We start from the raw sequence: 17480 nt of genomic DNA on the forward strand, positions 1-17480 counted from the left end.
CCAAAAGAGGTAGAAGAGGCTGTGATACCGGTAGTTTGGGGAACAGAAATCCCGGGAAAATCAAAAGCAGCTCAACCAGTAACAGTGAAATTAAAAGATAGGGTTAGACCTGTAAGAGTTAAACAATATCCACTGAAGCTAGAGGAAAGATTTGGGATTATAAAAATAATTGAGAAATTTTTGAAATATCGAATTTCGGAAGGATGTGAATCAGAATATAACACACCAATTTTTCCAGTAAGAAAACCAAACGGTGAATATAGGTTAGTACAGGATCTGAGGGCAATAAATGAAATAACAAAAGATATCCACCCAGTGGTAGCAAATCCTTATACACTGTTAACATCTGTGAAGGAAAAATATAAATGGTTTACAGTGGTTGATTTAAAAGATGCCTTCTTCTGCATTCCTCTTGATAAAAATAGCAGGAAACTGTTTGCATTTGAATGGGAAGAATCCACGGAGCAGACAAAAAACACAACTAACGTGGACCAGACTACCACAAGGATTCGAAAACAGTCCAACCCTTTTTGGGAATCAATTGGCTAAAGAACAGGAGGCATGGACTACTCAAGGAAAGCTATAGGTACCGACATCACAATATCTCTTATTGCAATATGTAGATGACATCTTTATTGTGCCATAACAGAAATCATTATGCAAAAAAGACTAAAGCCAAAACACAGCACTGTGCCAGCTACTAGTAAGAAAAATAACTGTTACAGCTGAAACCAGGACACAATCCCATGATATTTGAGAAGTCATGGAGGTCAGGCTAGGTCCCTGGTGACTAGAAAAAGGTCAATATCACACACATTTTTAAAAGGGGTAGAAAGGAGGACCCTGGGAACTACCAACCTGTCAGCCTCACCTCTGTGCCTGGAAAGATCATGGAACAGATCCTTCTAGGGGTCATGCTAAGGCACATGGAGGACAGGGAGGTGATTCAAGGCCGCCAGCATGGCTTCATCAAGGGCAAGTCCTGCCTGACCAACCTAGTGGCCTTCTATGATGGAGCTACTACACTGGTGGACAAAAAGACTTTGACACAGTTCCCCACAACATCCTTCTCTCTAAACTGGATATGGTTTTGATGGGTGGAGTGTTTGGTGGATGAGGAATTGGCTTCATGGTTGCATCCAGACAGTAGTGGTCAATGGCTCTATGTCTGTATGGACACTAGTTACAAGTGGCATCCCTCAGGTCCATACTGGGACCAGTACTCTTTAATATCTTCATCAACGCCATCATAGACAGTGGGACTTGGACAAGCTCAAGAGGTAGGCCCATGCAAGCCTCATGAGGCTCAATAGGGCCAAGTGCAGGATCCTGCACCGAGGATGAGGCAACCCCCAGTATTAATACAGGCTGGGGCATGAAGGGATTGATAGTACTCCTGGGGGTACTGGTGGATGAAAGATTGGATATGAGCTGGCAATGTGGGCTCGCAGCTCAGAAGGCCAATTGTATCTTGGGCTGCATCCAAAGGACTGTGGCCAGCAAGTCAAAGGAGGTGATTCTGCTCCTCTACTCTGCTCTGGAGTCCTGCATCCAGCTCTGGAGTCCGCAGTACAGAAAAGATATGGACCTGTTGGAGAGGGTCCAGAGAAGGGCCACAAAAATGATCAGAGGGATGGAGCACCTCTTCTATGAGAAAAGGCTGAAAAAGTTGGGGTTGTTCAGCCTGGAGAAGACTCTGGGGAGACCTTATTGTGGACTTTCAGTTCTTAAAAGGGGCCTATAAGAATCATAGAATCAACAAGGTTGGAAAAGACCTTTAAGATCATCAAGTCCAACCATTACTCCAGGACTGCTAAGACCACCACTAAACCATGTCACTGAGGGCCTTATCTACATGGTTTGTGAACACCTCCAGGGATGGTGATTCCACCACTTCCATGGGCAGCTGGTCCAATACCTGATTACCCTCTCTGTGAAGAAGTTGTTCTTAATATCCAGTCTAAACCTCCCCTGGCACAGCTTGAGGCTGTTACCTCCTGTCCTATCACTTGGTACTTGGGAGAAGAGATCTCCTTTCAGGTAGTTGTAGAGAGCGATAAGGTCCCCCCTGAGCCTTCTCTTCTCCAGATTAACACACACACACACACACCCCCCGCAGTTTCCTCAGCCATTCCTCATAAGACTTGTGCTCCAGGCCCTTCACCAGCTTCATTGCCCTTCTTTGGACCTGCTCCAGCACCTCAATGTCTTTCTTGTAGTGAGGGGTCCAGAAGTGAACACAGTATTCAAGGTGCAGCCTTACAAGTGTCAAGTACAGGGGGACAATCACTGCCCTAGTTCTGTTGGCCACACTATCGATGATACAGGCCAGGATGGTATTTGCCTTCTTGCCCACCTGGGCACACTGCTGGCTCATATTCAGCCACCTGTCGACTAACACCCTCAGGTCCTTTTCCACCAGGCAGCTTTCCAGCCATTCTTCCCCAAGCCTGTAGCGTTGCACGGGGTTGCTGTGACTCATATGCAGGACCCACCACTTTGCCTTATTGAACCTCATACCATTGGCCACTGCCCATTGATCCAGCCTGTCCAGGCCCTTCTGCAGAGCCTTCCTGTCCTTCAGCTGGGAAAGAATTTTTAACAGGGCTTGTTGTGATAGGATGAGGGGTAATGGTTTTAAACTAAAAGAGGGGAGACTCAGGCTAGATGTGAGGAAAAAATTCTTTACAATGAAGGTGGTAAAATACTGGAACAGGTTGCCCAGAGGTGGTAGATGCACCATAGAATCATAGAATCAGTGTAGTTAGGGTTGGAAAGGACCTTAAGGTCATCTAGTTCCAACCCCCCTGCCATGAGCAGGGACACCTCATCCTAGACCATGTTGCCCAAAGCTCTGTCCATCCCTGGATACATTCAAGGCCAGGATGGATGTGATTCTGGGCAACCTGATCTAGTTGAAGATGTCCCTGCTCATTGCAGGGGGGTTGGACTAGATGACTTTTGAAGGTCCCTTCCAACCCAAACTATTCTGTGATTCTGTGAGTCTATGATTCTATGATTCCATGAATGGGTTTGCCTTTTCCCATGAGAGGAGCAATCCACACTGCCTTCTTGAGCCACTTCCCTATGTGCACTATGGGGACCTTATCTCCTCCCACATTATGTAGGGGTTTCGTTTGGTCAGGACCAGTACGGTTAGCAGATCCTCTGGTGTTAAACCATCAAAGTGGCTTCTGCTAATTTTGTATCTCAGTGCTTCCATGCCCCATTACCCAATGCTCTCAACACAGTCTTTAACAGTCTAATATATCTATCAGTCTTTCCAGTCTTGTAGGTAACAGGGGATGTGATACACCCACTCATTCCCGTGTTTCTTTGCCCAGGAGTTCATGAGGTTATTTTGGAAATAAGTCCCATTGAAAGGTTAAATTCTTTCTGGGGTACCATGTCACCACAAAATTTGCCTTTCAAGTCCTAAGACGGTGTTTCGAGCAGTGGCATGGTTTACAGAGTATATTTCTAGCCAACTGCTAGTTGCTTCCACCATGGTGAGTATGTAGCGCTTGCCTTGGCATGTTTGTGGCAGTGGTCCAATATAGTCAATTTGCCAGGCATTGCCATATCAAAAACCCAGCCACAGCCCTCTATTCCAGGGAAATTTTACTCATGTGGCTTGTTTGATTATGGCACACGTTTCACATTCATGAGTGACCTGTGTGATGGCCCCATGGTCACGTCCACCCCTTGATCATGAGCCCATCTGTATGTTGCATCTCTCCCTAGATGTCCCAATGTTTCATGGGCCCATTGAGCTACAAATAGCTCACCCTTACACTCCCAGTCCAGGACTATCTGAGCTACTTCAATTTTGACAGTCTTGTCTACCTCTTCATTGTTTCAATGTTCTTCAGAGGCATGTGAACATCTACATGACATACCTTTAGAGCCATGATTTCTACCTGGGCAGTGATGTCCTGCCACAATGCAGCAGGCCAGATGGGTTTACCCCTTCACTGCCAATTGTTTTTCTTCCACTGTTGTAGCCATCCCCATGGGGCATTAGCCACCATTCAGGCATCAGTATAGAATACTGGCACTTTTCTCATTCATCAATCTGTAGGGCTAGTTGGGTGGCTTTCACTTCTGCAAACTGACTTGACTAACCTTGTCCTTCAACGGCTTCAATGACTTTTCATGTGGGACTCCACGGCAGCTTTCCATTTCTGATGGTTCCCTACTGTGGTGTATCACGATGTTAGAGAAAGGGGTGGAATTTTTACGATAACTAAATATTAGAAATGATTATATTTGAAAAATTTATAAATCAATAGTGTGGTTTTGGAAATACTGTAATTTTGCAGTATTGTTTGTAGTTTTGTACCATAGTTATTCAGTAACCAATGTTAACAATGGTAGGCTTGGTGGCAAGAGCTAACATAACCATATATGGTGAAGGGCGTATGGGTGGATTTAAGAAAGCATTGTGAAAGTCTATTGAAGCAGAAATTAATGGACACACCAAGGGTAGTCAAGTGAGAATAAGGGAATGCTGGCGTCCACTCAATGGCTGGGATATATCCAAAGAACAGAAAGGTGAAAAGGACAGAGTGAGGAAGACTTCTTACTTCATCTGAGGAAGACTCCTTACTTCATCAATGCGACCACCAGAGGGGGCTGCGCAAGCGCAGAAGAGGCTGATGTCCTAATAGACTGATGTGGTAATCCTTGATGCATATGTATTAGTTAATGATGTAATCCGTGTTGAATATGTATTAGCGACCAAATTTTTAGTGTATAAATTGCGAACGCGATGTGACGAGGTCGAAGCCAGATTTGGGCGCGTGCCCCTGGTTTCCCAGCGCTGCAATAAAGCACCTCATATAACCATTCCGGTGGTTATGTGTTTATTCTTACGCTAACATTTTGGCGACCCAGGTGGGACCTTGCGGGCACTGCTGAGGCGGATCGCGTCTTGATCCTGCTCCAGCTGGCACCGAGAAATTCTTGGGGAGCTATCAGCCGCGACCGACCTCCGCTGCTCACGACGGACCTCTGATACGGTAAGAAAGGTGCTTTTAATTTGGTTACTTCGGTTACAGTACCAACTGTTGAGTAATGTAAAGTGTAGTAATGTAAAGTGTAGTACTGACTTCTGATAAGCCTGCCTGATAGACTGTCGTGGTTTAAACCGATCCACACAGCTCGTCCACTCACTCCCCCCCCGACCCTCCCCACTCCCGGAGGGATGGGGAGGAGAATCAGGAGAATGTAACTCCCACGGGTTGAGATAAGAACAGCCCAGTAACTAAGGTATAACACAAATCACTACTGCTACCACCAATGATAATATTGATAAGAGAAAATAACAGGAGAATACGATACCACCGCCAAACGAGTTCGACCCCCCTGAAGAGAGAGTGTGCCCTTCCGGGAAACTCCCAAGTACCTCCCTGAGCATGACGTCCTGTGGTATGGAATACCTCTTTGGCTAGTTTGGGTCAGGTGTCCTGTCTCTGCTTCCTCCCGGCCTCCCCTCGTCCCCAGCAGAGCATGAGACTCACAAAGTCCTTGGCCAGAATAAGCATTACTTAACAGCAATTAAAAACAATCGGTGTTATCAGCTCTCTGCCCAGGCTGGAAGTCAAAACACAGAGCTTGCACCAGTTACTAAGAAGGAGCAAAACGGCTCCTGGTAAACCCAGGACATAGACGTGGCAAAAGCTGCACTTGGTTTGGCGAAGTCTGGTGTTGAGTAATGTAAAGTGTAGGACCGACTTCTGATAAGCCTGCCTGATAGACGTGGCGAAAGCTGCACTTGGTTTGGCGAAGTCTGGTTGTGGGGGATTGGCTTGTCGAAAAAGGTCACATTCCCATCAACGAGCTGAAACAAGACATCTGTGTAGAACATGGTGCAGACTTCTCACGCCAGATAATGAGGAACTGAAGGACACCGGCAAACAGCAACATACTATGACCAATCACAGCCAAGGACACTAAGCGATAAGTGTATGAGAAAGAGGATGGTGGGGGGGTGCATGGTGTAGCTGCAAAAATGTAGAGCTTACGCAATGCCTTATTTGTGCCAGAACCAATCAAGTGCCTAGTATTTGCATATTTACTGTTATATTAACCGAAGGTAGAAGCCCAATAAACGAAGCTTGCTGTTAACTCATATTGAGTCGTCCAAGTCTTCCTTTCACGACAAATGGTGACCCTGACGTGATACTTGTCTTCGCTTGGATGGTAACAACACCACGGCCGTGAAAACTGGCACTTGGCTCCGATTTTGCCCCGGAGGGTCAAAGCGGCGCATCGCGCGAAAGGACGACCGTATAGACGGGATCTGGGCGCTGCCGGACTTGCAGTGGCTGTATCGACAGCGTTGCACCAAGGAGGAGGAGCAGCCGAAGCCTCGTAGGGCAACGGAGCGCGAGCACCTTAAAAGGGGGTATGGAGAGGCAAGCTGCCCTAAATTTATTAAATTGCTTTTTAGAAAAGCGCGGTATTAAGGAGAAGGACTTAATCCAGGGGGTTGGAGAAGCCTTTGAGCTTGGGACTTGGGAAAAAACCGCTAAGGAAGAAGTCTCTGTTTTATGGATGTTTTCAGTCCTTAAGGTGAAGGGAGCAACCTTTAAAGAGACAGACTTAAATTTAATGTTGAAATGGTCGAAGACGCATTATCCAGAGACTGATGAGTCTACCGTATCTGAGGTCTCTTTGTGGAATGGTGCACGAGTTAAGTTGTGGGACGCAGCCACTAAAGGCAGTGACACTGTGAAACATTTGTTAGTCATTTGGAGAACTATTTTAGAGACGTTAAAGTCAAAAAGTGAGATCGTGGAACCCAGTGATCCCTGGCCACCCCTGAGCCTCTGCCAGTTGCCGCCGCGTCTGCAAAGACTGAGGACAGAGATGAAGACAGTCTTTTTGACCCGGACCCTATTGACCCCGAGAAGGAACCTGTGCATGCTCATCAGGCTGCTGCTGCTGCTCCTGAGGTTCTGACGCCTGTTAATTCTGATGCTGACCTGGATGGTCCTCTTAACATGGAGCCGGAAAAGAAGCCTGATTTATGTCACCCAGATCCTCATGATAAATGGGCAGCTGTAAAGGGAGAAGCGAGATGGGTGGGGGATGCAGATGTATTGTGTACTTTCCCTGTGATGTATGTGCTGGATCAAGACCCGCAGTGGGAAGGTCTCTCGTATGCCCTTATCAGGGGTATCGGGCGGACTGTGACGAACCGTGGACTTGGGGCCCCATATACAACTCATTTGATACAGTCTGTCTGTGATACTCATGTACTAGAAGTTGACAAAAATATCTATGATTCTATTGATGCTTGGAAACCTTTATAGATATTGCTGGCCACTTCTTCTGACATAGGCTGGCCACCTGTGTCAGAATGAGTGTGCATTTTGGTCAGTATAAAAGCCCAAGCCTCATGCGATGTGGGGGAGGCAGAGCCTCTGCGGGGACGCTCGCTAGGGCTGAGCCTGCCACCTCACACTGCGATGATGCTTGTTGGAGCTGGTTTCCTGATAGTCTTCACAGAGTCCTTGTGCCACGTTCTGTACGTGGGACTGTGTAGTGCGAGTAATGATTGTCTGAAATTTGTGTTTCAAATATTGTAGTTGTGTGAAGTGTGCTTGGGGGATCCCATATGCATACGTATGTGTGTGTGTGTGATGAGGGCAGATAGTGTTCTATGTATTTTTTTTATTATCGTGTTCGTGTAAAAGTTTTTAACAAGTAGCAGTTTAACATTTCAGGCAAGAAAGGGTTAATGCAAAAGTGCGGTTGCTGACAGGTATTTATGGTTGCTGCTGAAGCAGGCAGGCAGCTGTAGCTTCTGCCGAGCTGTTTGTAGCCGTACAAAACAGGGTGAACAACTTTAGAAAAAAGGTAAAGTTGCAGAGCACGGGTAGACAAATGCGAATTCAGATGATAGATTGGAAATCTATTCAGAGAGGAGCTCTGTCAAACAATGATTTTGATTGTTTGCAGGCCTTGCAGGAAAAGATTCTCGCCTTTCCTGTTAAGTACCAGATGAACGCTCAAGGTCAGGCAATAAATGCTGAAATATTTCCCTTAAATTGGAAATTGCTATCTCAGTTAAGGCAAACTGTTTTTTCTACAGACATTCAGTCTAAACCCACTAAGCAAATGTTGTCATATATTTGGAGAACAGATTTACTGTTATATTAAAAGTATTGTGCAAAATAACTTTTATGTAACCCGCTTATAGCACTTCGAAAATATTTAGCTGATTTTAGAAGTACAGATTTTGAATTACTCGAGTTATTTGAAAATCGAGGTTCGCTTCATAGAGCTGCATATACGTTTGCTTTACAAGCTGCTTCGCCGTTATAGGTCTCATAATTATAAGAAGTTTGTTGCTTTGTTGTACTTTGCAATGTTGTTCTGCTTGTTTACAACGACTCCTGACTCAGTCCTTATTCCTTCATAAAGAAAAAGGGGGGAATTGTGGGGGATTGGCTTGTCAAAAAAGGTCACGTTCCCATCAACGAGCTGAAACAAGACATCTGTGTAGAACATGGTGCAGACTTCTCACGCCAGATAATGAGGAACTGAAGGACACCGGCAAACAGCAACATACTATGACCAATTACAGCCAAGGACACTAAGCGATAAGTGCATGAGAAAGAGGATGGTGGGGGGGTGCACGGTGTAGCTGCAAAAATGTAGAGCTTACGCAATGCCTTATTTGTGCCAGAACCAATCAAGTGCCTAGTATTTGCATATTTACTGTTATATTAACCGAAGGTAGAAGCCCAATAAACGAAGCCTGACAGACGCGACGAAAGCTGCACTATGTTTGGCGAAGTCGGGTCTGGTAAAGCCTGCCTGTTAGACGCGGAGAAAGCTGCGCTTGGTTGGGGCTAGGGAGCTCCCAGGGTAAGCCTAGGCGCCGTCTGTTAGACAGTAGCGAAAGCTCTGTAGGTTCGGCAAACATGGTTATGGTATTGGTATTTGTGCTGCAGGATCAGCATTTGTCAGTATAATTTCTGTAACATAGTGGTAAGTGTGTGTGGGGGTTTTGGAGATCTCTTTGTATTTACAAAATCCCGTTGGTCCCTAAGTCGTCTCCATTAGGTTGTATTTTAAGTCACTGGAAGGAGGGTCGGTTTGGGCAGAGCATGCAAAAGAGTAAACTAATTGATTACTGTAATGTATGGTTGTCGTGGTTTAAACCCAACCACAAAACTCGTTCACTCACTTCCCCCCCCTTCTTGCCTTCCCTCTACTCCTGGAGGGACGGAGAGGACAATCGAAAAGAATGCAACTCCCACAGTTTGAGATAAGAACAGTTTAGTAAGTAAGGTATAACACAAACCACTACTGCTACCACCAATAATAATAATGATAAAGAAAATAACAAGGGGAAAGAATACAACACCTCAACACCAGCCGACCGATAACTCACCCAACCCCACCCGACTGAGCATCGACTGATACCTCGTCCAACCCTGCAGTCCCTAGCCCTTCTGGGGTAAATCTCGATTACATCCTGGGCATGATGTGCGGTGGTATGGAATACCTCTTTGGTCAGTTTGGGTCGGGTGTCCTGTCTCTGCTTCCTCCCGGCCTCCCCTCCTCCCTGGCAGAGCATGAGGCTCACAAAGTCCTTGGCCAGACCAAAAATTTGAGCAGCAACTGAAAACATCGGCGTTATCAGCACTGTTCCCGGGCCAAATGATCAAAGCACAGCACTGTACTAGCTCCTAAGAAGGAGAAAAATGACTGCTACTGCTGAACCCAGGACAATGGTGGATGCAATATGAATTAGAAGACCAGGAAAAATGGCCTGAGAATGGAACTTTACATTATAATACTATCTTGTAGTTGATGTTGTATTGCAAAAGGGAAAGAAAATGTGACGAGTTTCAAGGGAGGCAGGAGCGAGCTGGAAAGCCCTGCTGCCGCCTTCCTCCCACCCACCCACCCCTCCTCCTTTACCCCTCTCCTTTCCCCACCCCCTTTCACCCCCTCCAGAAAAAAGAAAAAAAAAAAAAAAGGAAAATTTAAAAAAAAAAAAAAAAGATGAATGGCAGAAATCCTATGGAATAATGATTGTTAAGGTAAATACTAATGAACAATGTAAGGGATGTGTTACTGAGAAAAGACGTATGGGGTGTCTTGCCTTAGAGAATAGTTTACAACATCAGAAAGATATTGAAAGCTCGGATTTGACGGTTGCCCCATCAGCCCCGCCGGCATTAAATGAAGAAAGGGGGGAGGAAGAGGATTTTGTAATTCAAAAATGGGAATGAATGTAGAAAGAATAGGATATAATCAGTGTGCAAATTGCAAACAGGAAGGACACTGGAAGAATGAATGTCCATTTAGGGGAAGACAATTTATGTCTCCAGGGAATCCTTTTATGGGATCTGATGTAGCTAAGGCAATGGTGCTAGGAGAATTTGACAATCAAAGCTAACTAGGCAGGGCGAAAGATAAAGAACCCCTCGTGAAAGCCCAATTGGGAGAAAAAGAAGTAAAATTTTTAACAGACACAGGGGCTACATATTCAGTTTTAAATGATTTACACGGGGGTTAGGGGAAAGATCTACGACAATTTGCTGTTTAATATTTTCATCAATGACCTGGATGAGGGAACTGAGTGCACCATCAGCAAGTTCGCTGATGACACAAAACTGGGAGGAGTGGCTGACACACCAGAAGGCTGTGCTGCCATTCAGCGAGACCTGGACAGGCTGGAGAGTTGGGCGGGGAGAAACTTGATGAAATTTAACAAGGGCAAGTGTAGAGTCTTGCATCTGGGGAAGAACAACCCCATGTACCAGTACAGGTTGGGGGTTGACCTGCTGGAAAGTAGCGAAGGGGAAAGGGACCTGGGGGTCCTGGTGGATAGGAGGATGACCATGAGCCAGCAATGTGCTCTTGCGGCCAAGAAGGCAAATGGCATCTTAGGGTGCATTAGAAAGGGAGTGGTTAGTAGGTCAAGAGAGGTTCTCCTCCCCCTCTACTCAGCCTTGGTGAGGCCGCATCTGGAATATTGCGTCCAGTTCTGGGCCCCTCTGTTCAAGACGGACAGGGAATTGCTTGAAGGAGTCAAGCGCAGAGCCACAAAGATGATTAAGGGAGTGGAACATCTCCCTTATGAGGAGAGGCTGAGGGAGCTGGGTCTCTTTAGCTTGGAGAAGAGGAGACTGAGGGGTGACCTCATCAATGTTTACAAATATGTAAAGGGTAGGTGTCAGGATGATGGAGCTAGGCTTTTTTCAGTGATATCCAGTGATAGGACAAGGGGCAATGGGTGTAAACTGGAGCATAGGAAGTTCCACGTTAACATCAGGAAGAACTTCTTTACTGTAAGAGTGACAGAGCACTGGAACAGGTTGCCCAGGGGGGTTGTGGAGTCTCCTACACTGGAGATATTCAAGGCCCGCCTGGACAAGTTCCTGTGTGATGTACTGTAGGTTACCCCGCTCTTGCAGGGGGGTTGGACTAGATGATCTTTTGAGGTCCCTTCCAACCCTTGGGATTCTGTGATTCTGTAATTGTGGGAGCCACAGGGAAGGAGGAAATACGGCCATTCTTGCAGCCCCTAGATCTGCGATTTAGAGGGAAGGAATTAACACACGAATTTCTATATGTACCTGAATGCCCCATTCCCCTTTTAGGATGGGACTTATTAGCTAAATTAGATGCAAGAATTATTTTTGAAAATGGTGAATTAATAATGCAAATCCCCAAATCAAAAGCAGGACAGATCTTGGTTCTTAAAGAAAAACCCATTGCTCAAATTCCAAAAGAGGTAGAAGAGGCTGTGATACCGGTAGTTTGGGGAACAGAAATCCCGGGAAAATCAAAAGCAGCTCAACCAGTAACAGTGAAATTAAAAGATGGGGTTAGGCCAGTAAGAGTTAAACAATATCCACTGAAGCTAGAGGAAAGATTTGGGATTGTAAAAATAATTGAGAAATTTTTGAAATATCGAATTTTGGAAGGATGTGAATCAGAATATAACACACCAATTTTTCCAGTAAGAAAACCAAACGGTGAATATAGGTTAGTACAGGATCTGAGGGCAATAAATGAAATAACAAAAGATATCCACCCAGTAGTAGTAAATCCTTATACACTGTGATTCGGAGAAAACTCCAGGAGCAAACTTGCCAAGAAAGTTTTCAAGCTGACAAGCAGGTATTCTTTACTGCGGCGCCGGGAGACATGGGGGATAGCACCTCCTAACGTGTGTCTCTCTGTTGCTACACAAGCCGTCCTTGTATAGTCCCTGGGCATACATACATTACGTCATTTTCCAGAAAGTTCCCCGCATGCATACAGAATTGTGGTGGTGGCCTCTGAGGGTCGTTTACTTCTTCCAACAATCTTCATCACTTCTGGCAGCCTTTGGAGCACGCGCAGTAGATGCTCATACCAGTTTAATTGGTTCGTTAGCACCAGAGACATAATAATCCTCCTGTCCTCCTACTTATCAGTTAGTTTAACTGTAGCCCATCCTGGACACCTGCCACTTCCAGATACTCCTTATCCCTGTGTCCTGTTCTTCTAGACTGTTTTTCTTAAAACTGTGTCAACTATAACAATTTATCTTGTACGAGAATGCTCAGTGTGTTCTCTAGCTGCATTCTATTTTTTTTTTCTATGTATCATGCTCCTCAGTATTTTTCCATTGCTACTCTTACAAAGCCATCAAACTTAACATTACTTAAAATTGATTCTAAAGGTTTATATATTCCATTTTGTAATTTTGTGTCCCCCTTGTCTCAACTGTTAACATCTGTGAAGGAAAAATATAAATGGTTTACAGTGATTGATTTAAAAGATGCCTTCTTCTGCATTCCTCTTGATAAAAATAGCAGGAAACTGTTTGCATTTGAATGGGAAGAATCCACAGAGCAGATGAAAAACACAACTCACGTGGACCAGACTACCACAAGGATTCAAAAACAGTCCAACCCTTTTTGGGAATCAATTGGCTAAGGAACTGGAGACATGGACTACTCAAGGAAAGCTACAGGTACCGACATCACAATATCTCTTATTGCAATACGTAGATGACATCTTTATTGCGACAGAACAGAAATCATTATGCATAAAAGTGACTACTGAAATCCTGAACCAGCTAGGAATGAAAATTGCATAGAGGCAATTTGTGCCATTCCAGAACCACTGAATTTACATGAGTTAAGAACATTTTTGGGCATGGCAGGAGGGTGCAGGTTGTGGATAATGAATTACGGACTCATTGCTAAACCCCTGTATGAAGCCCAAAAATCACACACTTTTCTTTGGGACAAACCACAGAAAGAGGCCTTTAAAAAACTGAAGAAGGCGTTAATGAAATCACCAGCATTGGGACTCCCATATTTGACAAAGGACTTTCAGTTTTTTGTTCCATGAGAGGCAGAGATTGGCGTTGGGAGTATTAACCCAGAAAATTGGAAGCTGGAAAAGACCAGTAGGATATTTTTCGAAACAACTGGATCCGGTAAGTGCGGGATGGCCTTCATGTTTAAGAGCGGTAGCGGCAACTATTGTTCTAATACAGGAGGCCAGAAAACTGACTCTGGGAAAACATATTGAAGTGTTTGTACCACATATGGTAACAACTATCTTGGAACAAAAAGGGGGGTATTGATTATCCCCTAGCTGAATGATGAAATATCAAGCAATCTTAACAGAACAAGATGATGCAAGTCTAAAGACTACTAACTTGTTAAATCCACCAACTTTTCTAGGAACTGACCTAGAGGAAGGAATTCTTGAACATAACTGCATAGAGGTCATCGAGCATACATATGCAACCAGAACAGACTTAAAAGATGTACCTCTTGAGCAACCGGACTGGGAACTTTTCACAGATGGAAGCAGCTTTGTGGAGAACGGAACACGGTATGCAGGATATGCTGTGACAACGCAACAAAAGGTAATTGAAGCAAAAGCATTGCCTCCTGGGACGTCAGCTCAACGGGCAGAGCTGATAGCTCTTACAAGAGCGTTGGAACTGAGTGACGATAAAAAGGTAAATGTATGGACTGATTCAAAGTATGCGTTTGGTGTAGTACATATACATGGAGCATTATGGAAGGAACGAGGACTGTTGTCTTCACAAGGGACTAATATAAAATATCAAGAAGAAATTTTGAAACTGATAATTGCTGTACAAAAAACCAAACAGGCAGCCATTATGCATTGTAAAGCACACCAAGGAGGAACTTCGAAGATATCCGAAGGAAATATACTGGCAGATCAGACAGCTCGACAAGTTGCCCAAAAGGTATGGAACATGATGGCCCTGATACCTCTCAAGGTAAGCCCACTCCATACCTATCTTCCACAAGACCCAAAATATTCAAAAGAAGATGAAAAGCTGGCAGGACTTTTGAAGGCTCAAAAGAATTCTGAAGGGTGGTATACAACAACAACTGGACAGGTAATAGTACCACCAGCAATAATGCGAAAAATCCTACAAACTGAACACCAGAAATGTCATTGGGGTGCAGAAGCATTGGTAACTTATTTAAAACGAGGAATAATTTCCACACAGATGCTAACTATGACAAAAGCAATAAGGTCAAAATGTGAAATTTGTTTAAAAGATAATCCAGTAGTAAAAAGGCAAGTTAAGATGGGAAGAATTAGGATAGGAGTGGAACCAGGAGATTACTGACAGGTTGATTTTGCGGAACTACCAAAAGTACAAGGGTACAAATATCTGCTAATAGGGGTTGACACTTTTTCCAGATGGCCAGAAGCCCTTCCCTGTCGCACCAATCAGGCAAAGGAAACGGTGAAATGGTTGCTTAGAGAAATCATTCCACAATTCGGAGTCCCTTTAGGGATATCGTCAGATAGGGGTCCACATTTTGTTGCAACCATAGTACAAGAATTTAGTAAACAATTAGGGGTATCATGGAACTTACATACCCCCTGGAGGCCCCAATCTAGTGGACAGGTAGAAAAGATAAATCAAACAACAAAGAGACAAATCAGTAAAATATGTCAAGAGGCCAGAATAAAATGGCCACAAGCATTATCTATAGCTCTGTTACGAATCAGAGTAAAACCCAGAAGTGGAATGCCAGTAAGCCCCTATGAGATCCTCTATGGAAAGCCATACTTGGCAGGAACCCTCCACAGGAACTAAAGTAGGATGGGCTATGGAATCCTTATTTGCTCAAGTTGCAGCATATCGGAATAGAGAAATGATTTATGATCTGATTGGTCAGACAGAAAGATTAGCCAGAGCAACGAGGAAGGGATTCAGAGACATGAATTTGCAGTTGCAAGCAACAACTAAAATGACCTTGCAGAACAGAATAGACCATTGTCATATTCATATTCCTAATGTAACTGTGGACATAGAATACGCTATTTCCCAATTGACTAAAGTTGAAAAAGAAGCGGAAAAAGAAGGAGAATATATTGAACAAAATTGGATTGAAGCACTCTTTGATAGTTTGGGCCTTCACCTCACAGGATGGGTCCATTCCCTCGTGCAAACTATATTTGTGATACTGATTGAATTTTTCATGCTATGTCTGATGTATCTTTGTATCCGAAAGGAAATAGCCCAAAGCAGTACACGGACTCATCGAATTATAGGAGCAGTACCTAGGGAACATCCAAAGTAACCCACACCTCCACCTACTTATCAAGAGACAGCTACCTAAGAGAATGAAAATACTTACTTGAGTGAAGTATTTTCAAAGGGGGGAAATGTTAGAAAAAGGGGCGTAATTTTTACGATAACTATATAAATAGTAGAAATTATTATATTTGAAAAATTTATAAATCAATAGTGTGGTTTTGGAAATACTGTAATTTTGCAGTATTGTTTGTAGTTTCGTACCATGGTTATTCAGTAACCAATGTTACAATGGTAGGCTAGGTGGCAAGAGCTAACATAACCATATATGGTGAAGGGCGTATGGGTGGATTTAAGACAGTATTGTGAAAGTCTATCGAAGCAGAAATTAATGGACACACCAGGGTAGTCAAGTGAGAATAAGAGAATGCTGGCGTCCACACAATGGTTGGGATATATCCAAAGAACAGAAAGGTGAAAAGGACAGAGTGAGGAAGACTCCTTACTTCATCAATGCGACCACCAGAGGGGGCTGCGCAAGCGCAGAAGAGGCTGATGTCCTAATAGACTGATGTGGTAATCCTTGATGCATATGTATTAGTTAATGATGTAATCCGTGTTGAATATGTATTAGCGACCAAATTTTAGTGTATACATTGCGAACGCCATGTGACGAGGTCGAAGCCAGATTTGGGCGAGTGCCCCTGGTTTCCCAGCACTGCGATAAAGCACCTCATATAACCATTCCGGTGGTTACGTGTTTATTCTTACGCTAACACTTGCATCTCGTTGTGAGTGCAGAGTTTCACCTGCCTCATCCAGTAAAAAGTCATTACTATAGGAAAGCACACACAGATTTACATTAGCAATATAACTACTACAGGGTGTAGCAGTATGTTGAAGATGCTGGTGGCAGTGGGGGACCAGCCAAAGAAATTTCCTTCCAGTGGAGTTCTCCCACCCTCTCAATTTGTTCCATTACCTACTTTATAACACTACCATGGTATTAGAATCTTTCTAACTTTTGCCTTGGCGTTTTCTAGCAGCTGCTGCAAATTTGCATACTCTAACATCTTTTATAAGTGACAAATCCATACAATACAGGGTGTTGTTTCTTATTAGCAACTGGCTAGTAAATACAGGTGGTTTTATACACAAAATCACAGCCTCTAATAATAGCTACTTTAAAAGCACACATATTCAAGTTGTTACTTTTCAGTTGCCCCCAAGTGATGTTTTGCAATCATTCCTTTTTCTCTTCCTCTATCTCATTCTGCTTGGGGTATTCATGGTCAGCACCTGTAGCTGAGGCATCAGGTTCCTCCACTTGTCTGTCCAGCTCATGGCAAGGCTTGACAAACTTTGCAGGCAGCCGCCATGGACCTGTAAGTAGGATGACACAAATATACCCCCTCCCCCAGGTTATCATTTCTTGAGAAGAAGACAGGTTAAAGTGTTTCCTTAAAGCAGAGGCATTCTGATGCAAAAGGAATGTAAAGCAGCTGCAGAAGTAAACTGCACAGGAGTAAACCATCTCACCCAAGGTTCTGTCCAACCTGGCCTTGAACACTGCCAGGGATGGAGCACTCACAACTTCCCTGCACAACACATTCCAGTGCCTCACCACCCTAACATTAAAGAATTTCTTCCTTATATCCAATCTAAACTTCCCCTGTTTAAGTTTTAACCCATTACCCCTTGTCCTATCACTACAGTCCCTGATGAAGAGTCCCTCCACAACATCCCTATAGGCCCCCTTCAGGTACTGGAAGGCTGCTATGAGGTCTCCACGCAGCCTTCTCCAGGCTGAACAGCCCCAACTTTCTCAGGCTATCTTCATATGGGAGGTGCTCCAGTCCCCTGATCATCCTCGTGGCCCTCCTCTGGACTTGTTCCAGCAGTTCCATGTCCTTTT

The 17480-nt window shown here is 44.3% G+C and overlaps 2 long non-coding RNA genes across 2 annotated transcripts in view; both read left to right on the forward strand.

Moving 5' to 3' along the window:
* Nucleotides 1-8631: 8631 nt before the first annotated feature.
* Nucleotides 8632-17480, forward strand: part of LOC136004264 (uncharacterized) — a 36973-nt gene continuing 28124 nt past the window's right edge. Inside the window, exon 1 of the long non-coding RNA XR_010608347.1 lies at nt 8632-8880. This is a non-coding gene — a long non-coding RNA (uncharacterized LOC136004264). The remainder of the gene's footprint in view (nt 8881-17480) is intronic.
* On the forward strand, nt 12364-16310 carry LOC136004262 (uncharacterized). The gene is made up of 2 exons (XR_010608345.1): nt 12364-12994; nt 13716-16310. It is a non-coding gene; the product is annotated as an uncharacterized LOC136004262 (long non-coding RNA).

The sequence above is a fragment of the Lathamus discolor genome, chromosome W (genome assembly GCF_037157495.1).
Source record: "Lathamus discolor isolate bLatDis1 chromosome W, bLatDis1.hap1, whole genome shotgun sequence".
NCBI lineage: Eukaryota > Metazoa > Chordata > Aves > Psittaciformes > Psittacidae > Lathamus > Lathamus discolor.